The 16,727-nt window shown below is 40.5% G+C and overlaps 1 long non-coding RNA gene across 2 annotated transcripts in view; it reads left to right on the forward strand.

Annotated features, from left to right (window-relative positions):
* The window catches only part of LOC118152914 (uncharacterized), a 75,123-nt gene that overhangs the window by 18,206 nt on the left and 40,190 nt on the right, over positions 1 to 16,727 (forward strand). For both annotated transcript variants that reach the window (XR_013534378.1, XR_013534379.1), the window contains exons 2-3: positions 304 to 422; positions 11,710 to 11,862. This is a non-coding gene — a long non-coding RNA (uncharacterized LOC118152914). The remainder of the gene's footprint in view (positions 1 to 303; positions 423 to 11,709; positions 11,863 to 16,727) is intronic.

Genomic DNA, 16,727 nt, shown 5'->3' on the forward strand with positions numbered 1-16,727 from the left:
TCCATTTTTAATCTAAAAGTCTTTTGGAGGAGTCTTTATAGAGTTTTCTATATCACTGACAGAGATAGTTCGGCTTTCTCTCTTCCAATTGAATGACCTTTATTTCTTTGTCTTTCCCGATTGCTCTGGCTAGGACTTTCAGTACTATATTGAGTAGAAGTGGGGAAAGTGAGCACTCTTGTCTTGTTCCAGTCCTCAAAGGGGATGTTTTCAGCTTTTCCTCATTCAGTATAATGTTGGCTCTGGGTTTTTCATATATGGCTTTTATATTTTTAAAATGTATTTAATTATTTGTTTTTGTAGAGATAGGGTCTCAGTTTGTTGCCCAGCTGGTCTGGAACTCCTGGCTTCAAGCAATCCTTCTGCCTTGGCCTCCTAAAGTGCTGGAATTACAGGCATGCCCAGGCCTTTATTATTTTGAGGTAGGTTCCTTTTACGCCTAATTTGTTGAAAGTTTATATTATAAAGTGATGCTGGATTTTATCTAATGCATTTTCTGTGCCTATCGAGATGATCATATTGTTTTTGATTTTAATTCTGTTTATGTGGTGCATCACATTTATTGACTTCCATATGTTGAACAATCTCTGTATCCCTGGAATGAAACCCTTGATCATGGTGAATTACCTCTTTGATGCGTTGTTGGATTCAGTTTGCTAGCATGTTGTTGAGGTGCCAAGGAGTTTAAATTTTTCCATAGCATGCTTTCAAATCTTGTGACCTCAGAGCCTGCAGACATTCCCTCACTAATCAGTGACTTCTAAATGCCCAAATTCATGTCTGCACATCAAGATCTGATTCTCCAGCAATCAGAAATGATGAGTTTGTGTCGTTTGTAGGGACATGGATGAATCTGGAGAACATCATCCTCAGCAAACTGACACAAGAACAGAAAATGAAACACCACATATTCTCACTCATAGGCAGGTGATGAAAAATGAGAACACATGGACATAGGGAGGGGAGTACTAAACACTGGGGTCTATTGGGGGGCAAAGGGGAGGGCCAGTGGGAGGGGGAGGTGGGGAGGGATAGCCTGGGGAGAAATGCCAAATGTGGGTGAAGGGGAGAAAGGAAGCAAAACACACTGCCATATGTGTACCTACGCAACTGTCTTGCATGCTCTGCTCATGTACCCCAAAACCTAAAATGCAATAAAAAATTAAAAAAAAAAAAAGATCTGATTCTCCAGCCACGAACCTGTGTGCAAAAATATTGCATCTCTTTCTTTTTTTAAATTTTCTTCTCATCCTAGAGAGCATCTCTTTATTTTCTATAAATCAACTTCATCTTGAATCTGACTCCCCTTCTTGCTAAACAGGGAGGGAATTTCAGTTTTGGCTTTTTTTTTTTTTCCACTCTGTTGCCCAGGTTGGAGTACAGTGGCACGATCTCAGTTCACTGTGACTTCTGCTTTCCAGGTTCAAGCAATTCTCATGTCTCAGCTTCCTGACTGGCTGGGATTACAGGTACACAACACCATGCCTGGATAATTTTTGTATTTTTATTAGCAGTGGGGTTTTTCCATGTTGGCCAGGCTAGACTCAAACTCCTGACCTCAGATGACCCTCCCACCTCGGCATCCAAAGTGCTAGGATTACAGATATGAGCCACTGTGCCAAGCCCTCAGTTCTAGCATCCTTGGGGCTTCCTGCCCTACCCCATCCCTAGAGTTATATATTGGTTCTGGGAGCTCAGATGACACATTTCCAAGAAGCGGGTAAAGGGAAAGTTTGCCTATTATCGCTGACCATCCAGTCACACAGCTATGCTAATCTTTTACCTGGCTCCCTTAGGTCCAGAAGCTCTTTTCTGCTTCTCAACCAGCCTCACTGCGGGAAAAGGCAAGTTCTATAGGACTGGAAACCCTGTTGCTCAAGCCTTCTCTTTCTGGGTATCCCTATAATCATTCTTCTCCAAGGCACTGCAAAGGAACAGGGCCTGGAATCCCTAGAATCTAGAGTAATGTCCAGTATATTCCTTCACTAAGCAGACAATCCCAAAGGAAGCATTAAATTAGTATATGTTGCTGGATAACACTTTGAGAAATTAATTTTTTTTAAACTTGATGACAGAATGGACATAGCAAATGGAGGGAAGCATCAAAGATGACTCCAATCTTTCTGTTCTAAATAGGAAGTCCTCCAACTTTTTGATCATCTCCAAGAATTCTAATCCTATCATTTCATGTATAACAAAAAACATCAAAAATGTATATGCAATCATTTCCCCAGAATAGCAAGAAGGTGAATGTACTTTTGTTTAAACGTAAAACAGAATTCTTCATAATTTTACAGCTGAAAACTGAGCCATATATATGGTCACTAGGTGGAGCTAAAAACCAGATAATCCAAACTCCCATTGCTTTGGTAACCAAGAAAGTGGGTCAGTGAGTCAGGTTCTTCGATTACACATGTGTGTGCCTATTCCAAATGTTGGTTTGGCCCCGATTCACCAAACTCAGAAACAGAGGTCAGCCTAACCTACCATGTGATTAAATAACAGTGACTAGCAGGGTGCTTCTGCTGTCCAGCTCTTATATAAGTTTCTTTACTGGGGGCCGGGCGCGGTGGATCACGCCTATAATCCCAGCACTTTGGGAGGCCGAGGGGGGTGGATCGCCGTCCTGGTCCACATGGTGAAACCCCGTCTCTACTAAAATACAAAAATTAGCTGGGCACTGTGGTGCGTGCCTGTAATCGCAGGTACTCAGGAGGCTGAGGCAGGAGAATTGCCCGAACCCAGTAGGCGGAGGTTGTGGTGAGCCGAGATCGCGCCATTGCACTCCAGCCTGGGTAACAAGAGCGAAACTCTGTCTCAAAAAAAAAAAAAAAAAAAGTTTCTTTACTGGAAAATACTAATGATTAAAAGGAAAACAACTGCTTTCTGAACACTACTGTCAAGGCACAAAGGTTTTCAGAGATAATAACTCTGCTTCTGTGTGCAGTCAAAATTTAAAAAATTCTACTGTTTGAATTATGTGGAACACCACCTTTTCACTTGATAATAATACAATTTTACATGTGTATTGTGCCTTACTTTGTACAATGTGTTCAGAAATGATCTAATGAAAGCTAATCCTCACACTTTTTTTTTTTTTTTTTAAGAGATGGGGTTTCATTATGTTGGCCAGGCTGGTCTTGAACTCCTGACCTCAAATGATCCACCCACCTTGGCCTCCCAAAGTACTGGGATTACAGGCATGAGCCACCGTGCCCGGCCAAGCTTTTTATGATGTGTGGGTGTGTATACACACACATACATGGTCAGTAGGTGACCATATTGAGACCAAGTCTCATTCTGTTGCTCAGGCTGGAATGCAATGGCATGATCTCTGCTCACTGCAACCTCCATTTCCCTGGCTCAAGCTATTCTCATGCCTCAGCTTCCCTAATAACTGAGACTACAGGGGCCTGTCACTACGCCCAGCTAATTTTTGTTTTTAGTAGACAGGGTTTCACTATGTTAGTCAGGCTGGTCTCGAACTCCTGACCTTAAGTGGTCTGCCCGCCTCAGCCTCCCAAAGTGCTGGGATTATGGGTGTGAGCCACCACACCCGGCCTAATCCTCACAGATGTATAAGGTAGACATTGCTATTATCTCAATTTTATAGATGAAGAAACCAGCTCAGAGGTTCAATTACTTGCCCCAAGCCTCCCAACCAGTAAGCCCAAGAACCAGGCTGCGAGAGGGTGTGCAATGCTGGAACCTGCCAGCAGAGGCAGGAAAACTTTGTTCTAATCCAAGTGTATCAGACCTTAAGGGGGAAAAAAAATCACTCTTCAAGGTTGAGTTTTTGTTTTTTCATTTGAAAAATGAATAGATGGTCCCTATGGTGGTGCACTTTAAACTTAAATGCACTCAGTCACCTGGAGATTGCACTGAAATGCAGATTCTAATTAAAAAGGTCTGGCGTGACCCTGAGATTCTGCTCTGGGACCATGCCAATGCTGCTGTTTGGAGGACCACACTGAGTACCCTTCCTTTTATGGGAGACTAATAACTAACTTCTGCAAAGGGACAATATCTCCCAAAACTAATAAATGGGCAAACCATATTTTTTCATCAATGTCTGCAATTTGAGATATTCACTGATAGCTGTCCATTTGAAAGCAGAACATTGTTGCTTGGTACAGATCTGTATTTGATATCATCCTATGCTTCTAAATTAATTGGAGTCTATCAGATCCTTTGGGAGAATGAAGCATTGTTATTCCAGTCATCAGCCATCAATATATCCTTATCATTTGTGTTTTAGATCAGTCATTTTTAATTTTTGATTGATAGCACACTTGGCATCTCAGGCAGAATCACCCCGGATATCGTATGTAGCATCTGATATGAAGCTGCTGCTTCAAGTCTTTGGAACATGAAACCATCATTTTTATCTAATTACATGCATCCTATTCCCAGGCAAATAACCTCTCTATATACTGGATCACTCTTACTTCTTTGCAGATATCACTTGCTTGCTAGGGAGTTACTAAATAAATGACAGCATGTGCTGAAGATCAATTTGAGAAAGTTTGCTATCTCTGTGTAGTATGTTACAATTCCAAAAGCATTTTCACCTATGTCAATTCATTTCATCTTTAAAAACTTAGTAAATTGGACAGAGAAGATATTATTTTTCCTATTGCAGATGAAATGACCAGAAAGTTGTGACATACAGGTACACAACCAGTGTCTCCTGACTTTAAGTTCCAAGCTTCTTACTGCACCACATTGCTTTCCTACTCATGGTTCAATGAGCGTACCATTCTGTGAGCAAAGAGTATGTTCAAGCTGTACATTAAAAATAGGGTACCTGGGCGTGGTGGCTTATGCCTGTAATCCCAGCACTTTGGGAGATCAAGGTGGGTGGATTGCTTGAGTCCAGGAGTTAGAGACCAGCCAGTGCAACATGACAAAACCCATCTACAAAAAAAATACCAAAATTAGCTGGACGTGGTGGTGCACACCAAGATTGTGGCACTGTACTCCAGCCTGGGTGACAGAGTAAGACCCTATCTCAAAAAGAAAAGCCAGGTTGGGGGAAAAAAGAAGTGGAACAAGCTTGAGATTACCTTAGAAAAAACAAGGAAATAAGAGTAATAAATCAAGGCAGATTACTGGCTAGGGAAAATCTTAAGTTTCTGGTGACATATTTTAATACTCCAGGTTTTGGTTCTATAGAATCATAATCTCAAAGATCATTGACTCACTTCTAGAATGGATATCTAAAATTGGGCCCTAGTTTTAGGCTCATATAAAGTACATTCAAGTCTAGTCCATTTGATCTATTCAAACTTCTACTAAACTTTCTCTGTATGAGGAATTTCAGGAGATACAAGGATTAAGGCACATTCTTGGACCATAAAAACCCCATTATTTAATAGGGAAGGCTTACTTTAATTATTCATACATTGGCTCACTTAAAAATACGGTCTAGCACCTTGCCATGTGCCAAACACTGTTCTAGGCAGACAACAACAGCAATGAAGAAGACAAGGGCCCTGACCTCAAGGACTTTACTTGCCAGTATAGAATACAGAAGAAATATGGGGGCACTGCCTTAGTTCCCAGAGAATCACAGTGAAGGGTATCTATCCCAATCTTGAAGAGTCAAAAAAAGGTTCCCAGAAAGAAGTGACATTTAAGCTGAGCCAAGTTAGGGGAGGGGAGGGGCCATATATACAAAGGCCTAGAAGCTATGGTGAGCTGGTAAATGTTTAATAACCGTCTCTCTAGAGGGAAGCTAGAATGCCCCGATTTGTAGATTTTGCCAGTTTCCTTGATTTACCCCCATCATGACCTCACTGAACATGGAATTGGGAAGAGATATGTATCACTGGCTCTCACACCTGCATACAAATCAACCTAAAATACCCCTGCTTACAGGCAAAAGTATGGTACTTCTGGGCAGTGTCAAGCCCATCTATAGAATGTGAACTCGTGTGTGTGTGTGTGTGTGTGTGTGTGTGTGTGTGTGTGTGTTTCTGGGGCAGTGAGCAGGGGAGGGAGTGGAGGTAGAAAAGGGAATGGTGGAGGACTGGGCATGGCGGCAGGCCGGGCATGGCGGCTCACACCTGTAATCCAAGCACTTTGGAGGTCAAGGTGGGTGGATCACCTGAGGTCGGGAGTTCAAGACCAGCCTGACAAACATGGTGAAACCACATCTTTAAAAAAACAAAAATAGTTTGGCCAGGCGTGGTGGCTCATGCCTGTAATCCAAGCACTTTGGAGGCTAAGGCGGGCGGATCCCCTGAGGTCGGGAGTTCAAGACCAGCCCGACCAACATGGTGAAACCCCATCTTTAAAAAAAAAAAAAAAGAAAAGGGAATGGTGGGAGAAAAGGCTAGAACATGACTACATGCCTTTTTAAAGAGTCTGGACTTTATCTAGAGCTTCACAACTTCATCGAGTAAACATGAGTGACTGAGGCAAATATGTAGTCATTGAGCAGTTTTAAGGAAGGGGCATGGCCTTGTTGAGAGTAATACCTATGTTGACAGCAATAGCTTATTTTTCCTTTCTAGAGAAAGAGGATTTTGTGTGTTTTCATCCAAGCCATATCTCCAGTCCTTAAAACACAGCCTGCCATAACGCAGCCTCTTCACAGAGGACAGAAGACTGCTTCCAGTGCTCTGGAGTATGAATGAGAAGTGATGAAGTCGAGCTAGAGAATGGAGACAGCGAGTTAGACAGTGTCTATGGCAAAAGGAGCAAGGAACTAAAGTAGCAACTGTCAGCTAACTTGAAGTCAAAGGGTTAATTCAGGGATTTTTAATATAAAAGAAATTTGGCCAGGCGTGGTGTCTCATGCCTGTAATCTCAGCACTTTGGGAGGCCGAGGCAGACAGATTGCTTGAGCTCAAGAGTTCCAGACCAGCCTGGGCAACATGGCAAAACTCTGTCTCTCTTAAAAAAACAATAAATAAATAAATAAGACATTTGATTACATTTAAGTGAATATGACAAAAAGTGGAAAGGAGAGGGAATAACTGATTAAACATACTTTATTAATACTTTAAAATAATATTAAATGCATTTAAATAACTATATACAACATATTTTAATTTAAAAATAAATTAAATTTTAAGCTGGGCACAGTGGCTCATGTCTGTAATCCCAGCACTTTTGGAGGCCAAGGTGGGTGGATCATGAGGTCAGGAGTTCAAGACCAGTCTGTCCAATATGGTGAAACCCCATCTATACTAAAAAAAATACAAAAATTAGCCAGGTGTAGTAATGCATGCCTGTAGTCCCAGCTACTCGGGAGGCTGAGGCAGGAGAAGCGCTTGAAGCTGGGAGATGGAGGTTGCAGTGAGCTGAGATCACACCACTGCACTCCAGCCTAGGTAACAAAGCAAGACTCCGTATCAAAATAAAACTTTTTAAAAATAAAAAAAATAAAGTTTAAAGTACAATGTAATTAATATAAACAAATTTAATAAGATTAAATGCATTTTATTAAGGCTAAAAAGCCAAAGAATTGCTCTGAGGGTAAGATCATGTCTGTTTCACTCACTGCTCTATCCCCAGTACCTAGAGCAAGGCCTGGGACATGGCAGATGTCTGGCAACTATTTGCCTGGGTGAATGTATGAATGGGTAAAAGTCACCATTCACTGGGCACTCACCTGTGCCAACACCATGAAGATGAGTTTCATGCATATTATCCTTGATTTTCACAATAACCTTAGGCGGTGAACGATTATTTTCATTTACTAATAAGGAAAGAGAACCTTAGAGAGATTTAGAAACTTGCTCATGATCACACAGCTATTGAGTGGCAGACATGGAATTTATTCTAGGTCAATCTAAACCAAAGCTGTGCTTTTAAGAACAACTATGATTTTAAGTGTCCAGCTTTTTTTTTATTTTCCTGAGACAGGATCTTGCTCTGTCACCCAGGGTGGAGTGCCATGGCTCATTCACAGCTCACTGCAGCTTCGACCTCCTGGGCTTAAGTAATCCTCCCACTTCAGCTTCTCCGGTAGCTGGGACTACAGGTCCATGCCACTGCACCCAGTTAGCTTTTTAAATTTTTTGTAGAGACAAGGTCTCACTATGTTTCCCAGGCTGGCCTCAAACTCCTGAGCTCAAGTGATTCTCCCACTTGGGCTTTCCAAAGGGCTAGGAGTACAGACAAGAGCCACCACACCTGGCCCTAGCTTTCAAGTAGTTAAATATTTGAAGCAAAAACAGAAAATATTTGAGAAAGGAAAAGCAAAACTTTTGGTTCCTTATATCACCAGAATACACAGAAGAGAGGAACTAATTAATTATAGAAAGAATAGCATAGCAGTTAAGCATGTAGCCTGTGAAGCCACATGCCTGGGTTCAAATCCTAGCTCTAATGCTCACTAGCTGTGCAGCTTCATCGAGTTATTGAACCTTTCTGTGCACTAGTTCCCTCACATATAAAATGGAGATAATGATAGTACCTACTTCATGGGATTGTTAGGACTAAATGAGTTTATTTATATAAAGCACATGAAACAGAAACCATTTTGTGTTTGCTCTGATTGTTATAGCCTATTTTTCCCTGTTGGAGAAAGAGGATTTTGTCTGTTTTTGTCCCAGCCATATCTCCAGTTCTTATAACACAGCCTGCCACAATGTGGCTTCCCCACAAAAGTTGTTTTTTTTTTTTTTTTTTTTTTTTGAGACAGAGTTTCGCTCTTGTTACCCAGGCTGGAGTGCAATGGCGCCATCTCGGCTCACCGCAACCTCTGCCTCCTGGGTTCAGGCAATTCTCCTGCCTCAGCCTCCTGAGTAGCTGGGATTACAGGCACGCGCCACCATGCCCAGCTAATTTTTTGTATTTTTAGTAGAGACGGGGGTTTCACCATGTTGACCAGGATGATCTCGATCTCTTGACTTCGTGATCCACCCCACCTCGGCCTCCCAAAGTGCATAAAAGTTTATTGTTTTTTTTTTAATGAGATAATTGGTAAAATGAATGTCCAGCATATGTGTGTGTAGTGCTGCTCAGAAGAGTCATTGAATCTGAAGATAAAAACATTAATTTTGCTCACAAATCATGTTAAATGATACTTTTTAAAAAAATGTGGTCAGCCACTATAAACTAAAAATCTCTTTTTTTTTTTTTTTTTTTTTGAGACAGAGTCTCACTCTGTCACCCAAGCTGGAGTGCAGTGGAGCGATCTTGGTACACTGCAACCCCGGCTTTCCGGGTTCAAGCAATCCTCATGCCTCAGCCGCCCAAGAAGCTGGAATTACAGGCGCGTGCCACCATGCCTGGCTAATTTTCATATTTTTAGTAGAGACAGGGTTTCACTATGTTGGCCAAGCTGGTCTCAAACTCCTGGCCTCAAGTGATTCTCACATCAAGGCCTCTCAAAGTGCTTGGAATTACAGTGTGAGCCACCTCACTGGGCACTGAAAATACCTTTAAACATTTGGTTAACAGGTAAGGCTTAAATTTTATGTATATCATTGTCCAAATAATATTGACCTTAGGTTAGAAGAAAACGACTCAAAAATAAAAACTGTTAAGTATTAAGATTATAGGATTGCAGTGATTTTACCCTTTTTTTTTGTTTTCTTTATGTATTATTACACCATCATTGTTTCCATCATTTTTTCTCCTCTGATATTAAACTGAGAACAGCTTCATCTACTCTTGAGAAAGGAAAATAAAAGGAAATAATCTAACAGTTGAACTGCACAAAATAGTTTAACCCTGCTCTTTTAACAGCTATAAATTTTTCATAGAATAGCTCCAGCCACTCCTTGACTTGTGAAAAAATCATTTAGGAAGCTTCAGCATTATAAGCAATGCATAACACTTAGAGAAGATGGATCAAAGAAATGTGCCTATGAGTCATCCTTAAAATACTGGTATTTTCTTCAATAAGCTTGTACTGGGGAAAATTGTGATTCCACACAAGACTTGGAGACCTGTTATCACTTTGTACATTGAGTAACCCTTGGAGACAAGGCAATCTACTGGCTAGGCAGCCTGGAAACAGCTTCTGGACCAATCAACCCGCCTGGAAACAGCTCTTGGACCAGTCACCTAGAAACAGTACCTGGACCAATCAGCTCTTTTCTGAGAACTATTTTTTTCTAAAATCTGCCCTGCTGCCTTGCAAACCAAAACCAGAGACATAAAAATGTACCTGAATTATTTCATTATCAACCTCACATGTCCTAGCCCATTTTGGTGTATTTGACAAGTACCTCGAACTCTGTGTTCTTCAGTGGAATTAATTCTGAACCCAATAGTTTTTTAGCCACATCATATCCTTTGTGGAATGAGGTAAGGAATGTCAACATAAATAACAAACAGAGAGAGACTCTCTAAAAGAAAATTATGTTTATGTGGGAATAGAGCATTGCAATGGGAATATGCATGTGATAGTAAACCGTGTGTATTCAAGGAAATAAAGGAAGACAAAGGATTTTAAAGGGAAAAAAACGTGAGGAGGTTACATAATTGTTTTGAAATAATTATCCTTGGCTACAAAGATCAATAACAAGAGTGATGCCAGTCTGGGTTAGACAGGCAGTTACTGGGTAGATGTCCTTGCAAAAATATATTTTGTGTAATATTATGATGGCCTTTGTGCAATGTTGTATTATTTGCAGAATCTTTTATGATAGTTTTTATCAGGCATACCTGCATGAGAACCCTCTCTTCATGGCCCTCCCTGGCTCTGTTTGTCAAGGTTGTTTTCTTTTATTTTGTTTTAACATGAATGACTCAATTTTGATTCTGATAACCTCCACAGAAATAAATATATTTCAAAATATACCGTCTTGTACATTATAGTTCCTTTAATGGTTTTTCATTTGAAGATATTCTACTTTTTTTCTTTTTCTTTTTTTTTTTTTTAAAGACAAGGTTTCACCATGTTGGTCAGGCTGATCTTGAACTCCCAACCTCAGGTTATCTGCCCACCTTAGCCTCCAAAGTGCTTAAATTACATGCGTGAGCCACCGCACCTGGCCTATTCTACCTTCTTCTTTCTACCTTCACCCTGGTTCTCAGCCATGGTTGCACATTAGAATACCTGGAACTTTTTGGAAAGTCCTGTTGCCCAGCCTTCACTCCAGACCAATTAAATCAGAATTTCTGTAATCAGTATTTGTTAAAGTTCCACAGATGGGCCAGGCACAATGGCTCATGCTTGTAACCCCAACACTTTGGGAAGTCAAGGCAGGAGGATCACTTGAGCCCAAGAGCTTGAGGTTATAGTGAGCTATGAACATGCCACCACACTCCAGCCCAGATGACAGAGCAAAACTCTGTCTCCAAAAAGAAAAAAAAAGTTACACAGATGATTCTCATGTGTATTTTAAATTGCTTGGCTGGGCATGGTGGTTTACACCTATAATCTCAGCCCTTTGGAAGATTCAGGCAGGAGGATCACTTGAAGTCAGGAGTTGGAGACCAGTTTGGGCAACATAATGAGACCCACCACTTAACAAAATCTTAGCAAGATCAAAATCTCCCCAAAGGCAAAGCTGTTTCTTGCATTTTGCTTTATCTCATCCCATGGTGCCTAATATTTTTTCTGCCTAGATTAGGTGATCAAGTGATAGAAAATACGAAGAGAGTCACAAAAAAGGTACATAGGATTTGGGATAAGGTCAGGATTGTCATCCTCTGAGCTCGATAAGGGAATGTGAAGTTGTGGTAGGAGCTTGTTCCTGAGTACTCAGATCATCATTTTTTGCTTGTTTGGTTTTTTTTAAGGCCTTTCTCCATTGTGGACTTTTTGATGCTAAAAGACATTGGTGACACCTTCAGGTAAAGGCTTTCAACATTCATTGTATTCATAAGGCCTTTTCCAGTGTGGCAGATCTGCTTGAGGCCCAACTCTATCATCACCTAACTCTCTGACCCAAAGTAAGTTAATTATAAAACGGAGAAGTAAAAATATCTTTTGAGACTGCATCATAGGGATTACCTTAGAAAATGTGGATAAAGCACTTAGCTTGGCTCTTGGTACATGCTTCATAAATTAGCAAATTAAGAATCAACACAAAATGGTTGAGATGACTCACTTGCAAATGTTGTCCTTCCTGAGAGATCATTTGTAACAGGTAGTAGGGGGCCTTAGAAAGTAACCTGCAGGCCAGGCACAGTGGTTCACGCCTGTAATCCCAGCACTTTCAGAGGCTGAGATGGGTGAATCACTTGAGGTAAGGGGTTCGAGACCAGGCTAGCCAACATGGTGAAACCATGTCTCTACTAAAAAAAATACAAAAATTAGCTGGGCATAGTGGCACATGCCTGCAGCCCCAGCTACTCAGGAGGCTGAGGCATGAGAACCACTTGAACCTGGGAGGTGGAGGTGGAAGGGAGCCAAGATCATGCCATTGTACTCCAGCCTGGGTGAAAGAGCAAGACTTGGAGAAAGGAAAGAAAGAAAGAAAGAGGAGAGAGGAGAGAGAAGAGCTGCAGTGACAGTGTTAAAATGTGTATCCTCAGGAAGGAAGGAAGGAAGGAAGGAAGCTGCAGTGACAGTGTTAAAAGTGTGTATCAAAAGAAAGAAAGAGAGAGAAGGAAGGAAGGAAGGAAGGAAGCTAACTGCAGTGATGGTGTTAGTGTTAGAAGTGTGTATCATGGCCGGGCGCGGTGGCTCGCGCCTGTAATCCCAGCACTTTGGGAGGCCGAGGCGGGTGGATCACGAGGTCAAGAGATCGAGACCATCCTGGTCAACATGGTGAAACCCCGTCTCTACTAAAAATACAAAAAAAAAAAAATTAGCTGGGCATGGTGGCGCGTGCCTGTAATCCCAGCTACTCAGGAAGCTGAGGCAGGAGAATTGCCTGAACCCAGAAGGCGGAGGTTGCCGTGAGCCGAGATCGCGCCATTGCACTCCAGCCTGGGTAACAAGAGCGAAACTCTGTCTCAAAAAAAAAAAAAAATAATAATAAGTGTGTATCCTTAGGCCTGTTATTTAATTACAGTTGTCCCTTCTTATCCGTGGGTTCTGCATCTTCAGATTCAACCAACTGAGGCTTGAATACATTTGGAGGAAAAAAATAACAATAAAAGTAATACAAATTTTAAAATATAGTATAACAAGTATTTATATAACATTGACATTATATTAGGTATTACAGGTAATCTAGAGATGACATAAAGTATACAAGATGATGTGCATAGGTTCTATGCAAATACTACCCTTTTTTATTTTTATCTTTTTTGAGACAGGGTCTCACTATTGTTGCCCAGGCTGTCCTCCTGCCTCAGCCTTCTGAGTAAGTGGGATTACAAGTATGCACCACCACACCCAGCTACTATGCCATTTTATATAAGGGACTTGGACATCCATGGATTTTGGTATCCAAGGGGGAGGGTCCTAGAATCAATCACTAACAGATACTGAAGAGCAACTGTAAAGAGAATGTAATCTAATCACTTCTCCAGCAACGTGAACATTCCAAATAACATTATAGTAATGGAAGTGTCATTGACTGCACAGACCAGAGTGGGAAAAACACTGCAGAAATAGGGTGGCAGGAAAGAGAGAAAGAGAGAGTTTATGGTGTATCTCTAAAACTATACAGAAGAGAAAACACATCTTTCGTGGTAGGTGCTCTTGTCCCAGCATTGGGAAACTTTCCCGGATTGTTGGAATGATAGGAAAGAAACTGTGCTGCTACTCCAGCTGCAACTTTTTTTTTTTAAGTGAATATACAATTTATTTAACATTCAAACTTCTTTATTAAGACAGGGTTTCACCATGTTGGTCAGGCTGGTCTTGAACTCCCAACCTCAGGTGATCCGCCCACCTTGGCCTCCAAAGTGCTTGGATTAGAGGCGTGAGCCACCTTGCCCAGCATCCAGCTGCAACTTTACCCTCTGGTATCAATAGGCCCTTTTGAAGTCAGAAACTCCTTGGGGAATACCAAGCTTGGCACAATTACAAAGCCCCCTTGATCTGGGAGTCAGAATCATATAGCAGCCTGATCTTTTCTCCTCAAGAAGCCACTCTCAAGACACAGTCTGTGGTAGAAAAAGGCTTTCGAAACTAAATTACATGTACATTTTACTTTGTTAGGGCAAGAACTATCTTTTTGATTAACCTTCAGTCACGGAATATTCTGAAATACATATATGGTCTTCCAATTCCTGGCATATAACTTTTAAAATTCTTGGACTCTCAAAAGTGATAAATATATTTTTATATGCTAATTAGTTGACTGATGACTGGCAACTCTTATGTGCTTTAGGATGGGGGATAGTCACCCCAAAGACCAAGGCCAGATTAGAAAATTGGGACTTTCAGGCCCACCCTCCAATCTTCCGGAAGGGTAAGGAGAAAGACGCTTTAGAAATAAACTACAGTAGCTCTATTAATTCTTTCAATCAGTTTAGCTATTCGTTTGTGAAATTTCATTTTGTGCAGGGAGGTAACACCTGCACTTCTGTCACCTGCTAGCAGTCTCACAAATATGTATTATTGGTCAGAAATGGAATTAGAAACTTCTATCATGAGCAGGTGGAGGAACTAAAAACAGAAGGCCATTTGTATTATATCATCCAGAATATAAAGCATTGTTTAATAAATTCAGACTGTTTTCTAAATGATACTCTGGTATCCTCAATGTTGTTGCAGTCCCTTAACAAAGCTTACTTAATAAATAATACTCCTGTGGCTTGAGAAAACAGTATAGGAGTAACAAATATGGAATTTATGTCCCAGAACATGGATAACTTAGGCTTAAAATTATAATTTGTCATAAATGTATACTACAAATGTAATATAAAATGACAATTTTTCCAAATACCTAGTTGTTCTAGTCATGTTTGTTGACCTATCAATTTCCCCATTGAACTTCCCTAGCACCTTTGTAAAAAATCAGTTTACATATATGTGGGTCTATTTCTGGATTCCATTGAACTACTTGCAACAGTATCACACCATTTTGATGACTGTAGCCTTTTGGTAATTTTTTTTTTTTTTTTTTTGAGATCAGGATCTTGCTCTGTCACCCAGGCTGATGTGCAAGTGGTGTGATCAGGGCTCACTTCTGGGCTCAAGAAATCCTCCCACCTTAGCTTCCTGAGTATCTGGGACCACAGGAGTGTGCCACTATGTCTGGCTAATTTTTTATCTTTTGTAGAGACAGGGTCTCACTACGTTGCCCACACTGGTCTTGAACTCCTGGGCTCAAGCAGTCCTCCTGTCTCAGATTCCCAAAGTGCTTTTAATAATTTTTGAAATCAAGTGTTGAAGTCTCCCAACTTTGGCCTTCTCAAGATTATTTCAGCTATTCTAGATTCTTTGCAACTTCATATAAGCTTTACATTAAACTTGCTCCTTTCTATTTAAATAATTCTGCTAGGATTTTGACTGGGATGGCTTTGGCTCTATGAGCCAATATTGAGAGTTGACATCTTAATAAGATGGATGCTTCCAATCCATGAATATAGTTTACCACTCCATTTATTTAGGTCTTTAATTTCTCACTGTAATTTTTAATATTCTTCTGTGTATAGGTTTTGCATGTTGTTTATTAAATTTTTTACTCCTAGGTATTTTATATTTTGATCCTTTTGTAAATGGTACTATTTTAAAATTGCATATATAATACAGCAGCATAAAGTATATCTTGATGAATGGAAATAACTTATAAAGTATGTATACTCTGAAATTATTAGATTATCTAAATATGTAAATCAAGTCAAAATGATGAGAGTGTTATCCAAATCTTCTATAACCTTATTGATATTTTGTCTTCTTATCCCCTCACATACTGAGAGAGAAGCATTAAAATCTCCAAAATAGATCTCTTTCTCTATTTCTCTTCTATCAATATTTGCTTTCATACATCTTGAAGCTCTGTTACAAGGTACACATGCACTTAGAATTGTTATGTCTTGAGAGGTTGGAGTAAAAAAAAAAAGAATTGTTATGTCTTCTTGGCTGGGTGCAGTGGCTCATACCTGTAATCTCAGCACTTTGGGAGGCTGAAGCAGGTGGGTTGAGCCCAGGAGTTTAAGACTAGCCTGGGAAACCTAGTGAGACCCCCATATGCAGAAAAAAAGTTAAAAATTAGCCAGGCATTGTGGTGCAAGCCTGTAGTCCCAGCTACTTGGGAGGCTGAGGTGGGAGGATAGCTTGAGCCTGGGAGATGGAGTTTGCAGTGAGCTGAGATCCCACCACTGTACTTTGCCTAGGCAACAGAGAGAGACCCTGTCAGTCAATAAATAAATAAAATTACTATATCTTCATGCTCAATTGACCTTTTATCATCGCAGAATGGTCTTCTTTATCTTTGGAAATACTCCTTGTCTTTAAATCTGCTTTGACTGATATATAGGGATATGATCAGATAGAAATGTGGGTTGCATCCCATTTGTGTCTAATGAAACTTTCCTTTCTTGGAGCTATATTTAGGGTGGTTCTGAATCTTGTGAGGACTGATTTGCACCTCTTTGGAGATGCCTCATACGTCCTTGATTAAGTCATAATCTTGTATAAGGTATTTTGGTTTCGGTGAGTCTCTTGGAAGATATCTTTGGTAAAAAGTTCAAAAGCCAGGAATATTGGCTGTTAATCTGATAGTAAGAGATTTGAAAAGACTTTTAAAATAATCTTTATGGTCAGAAATCAGCTTAATTAAAAGCTGATATTCAGACTATAATGTTGTTGTTGTTGTTTTTTTGAAAAAACAAAATTGGCCAGGTGCAGTGGCTCACACCTATAATCCCAGCACTTTGGGAAGCTGAGTCGGGAGGATCACTTGAGGCCAGTA

Source organism: Callithrix jacchus, chromosome 4, assembly GCF_049354715.1.
Source record: "Callithrix jacchus isolate 240 chromosome 4, calJac240_pri, whole genome shotgun sequence".
Taxonomy (NCBI): domain Eukaryota; kingdom Metazoa; phylum Chordata; class Mammalia; order Primates; family Cebidae; genus Callithrix; species Callithrix jacchus.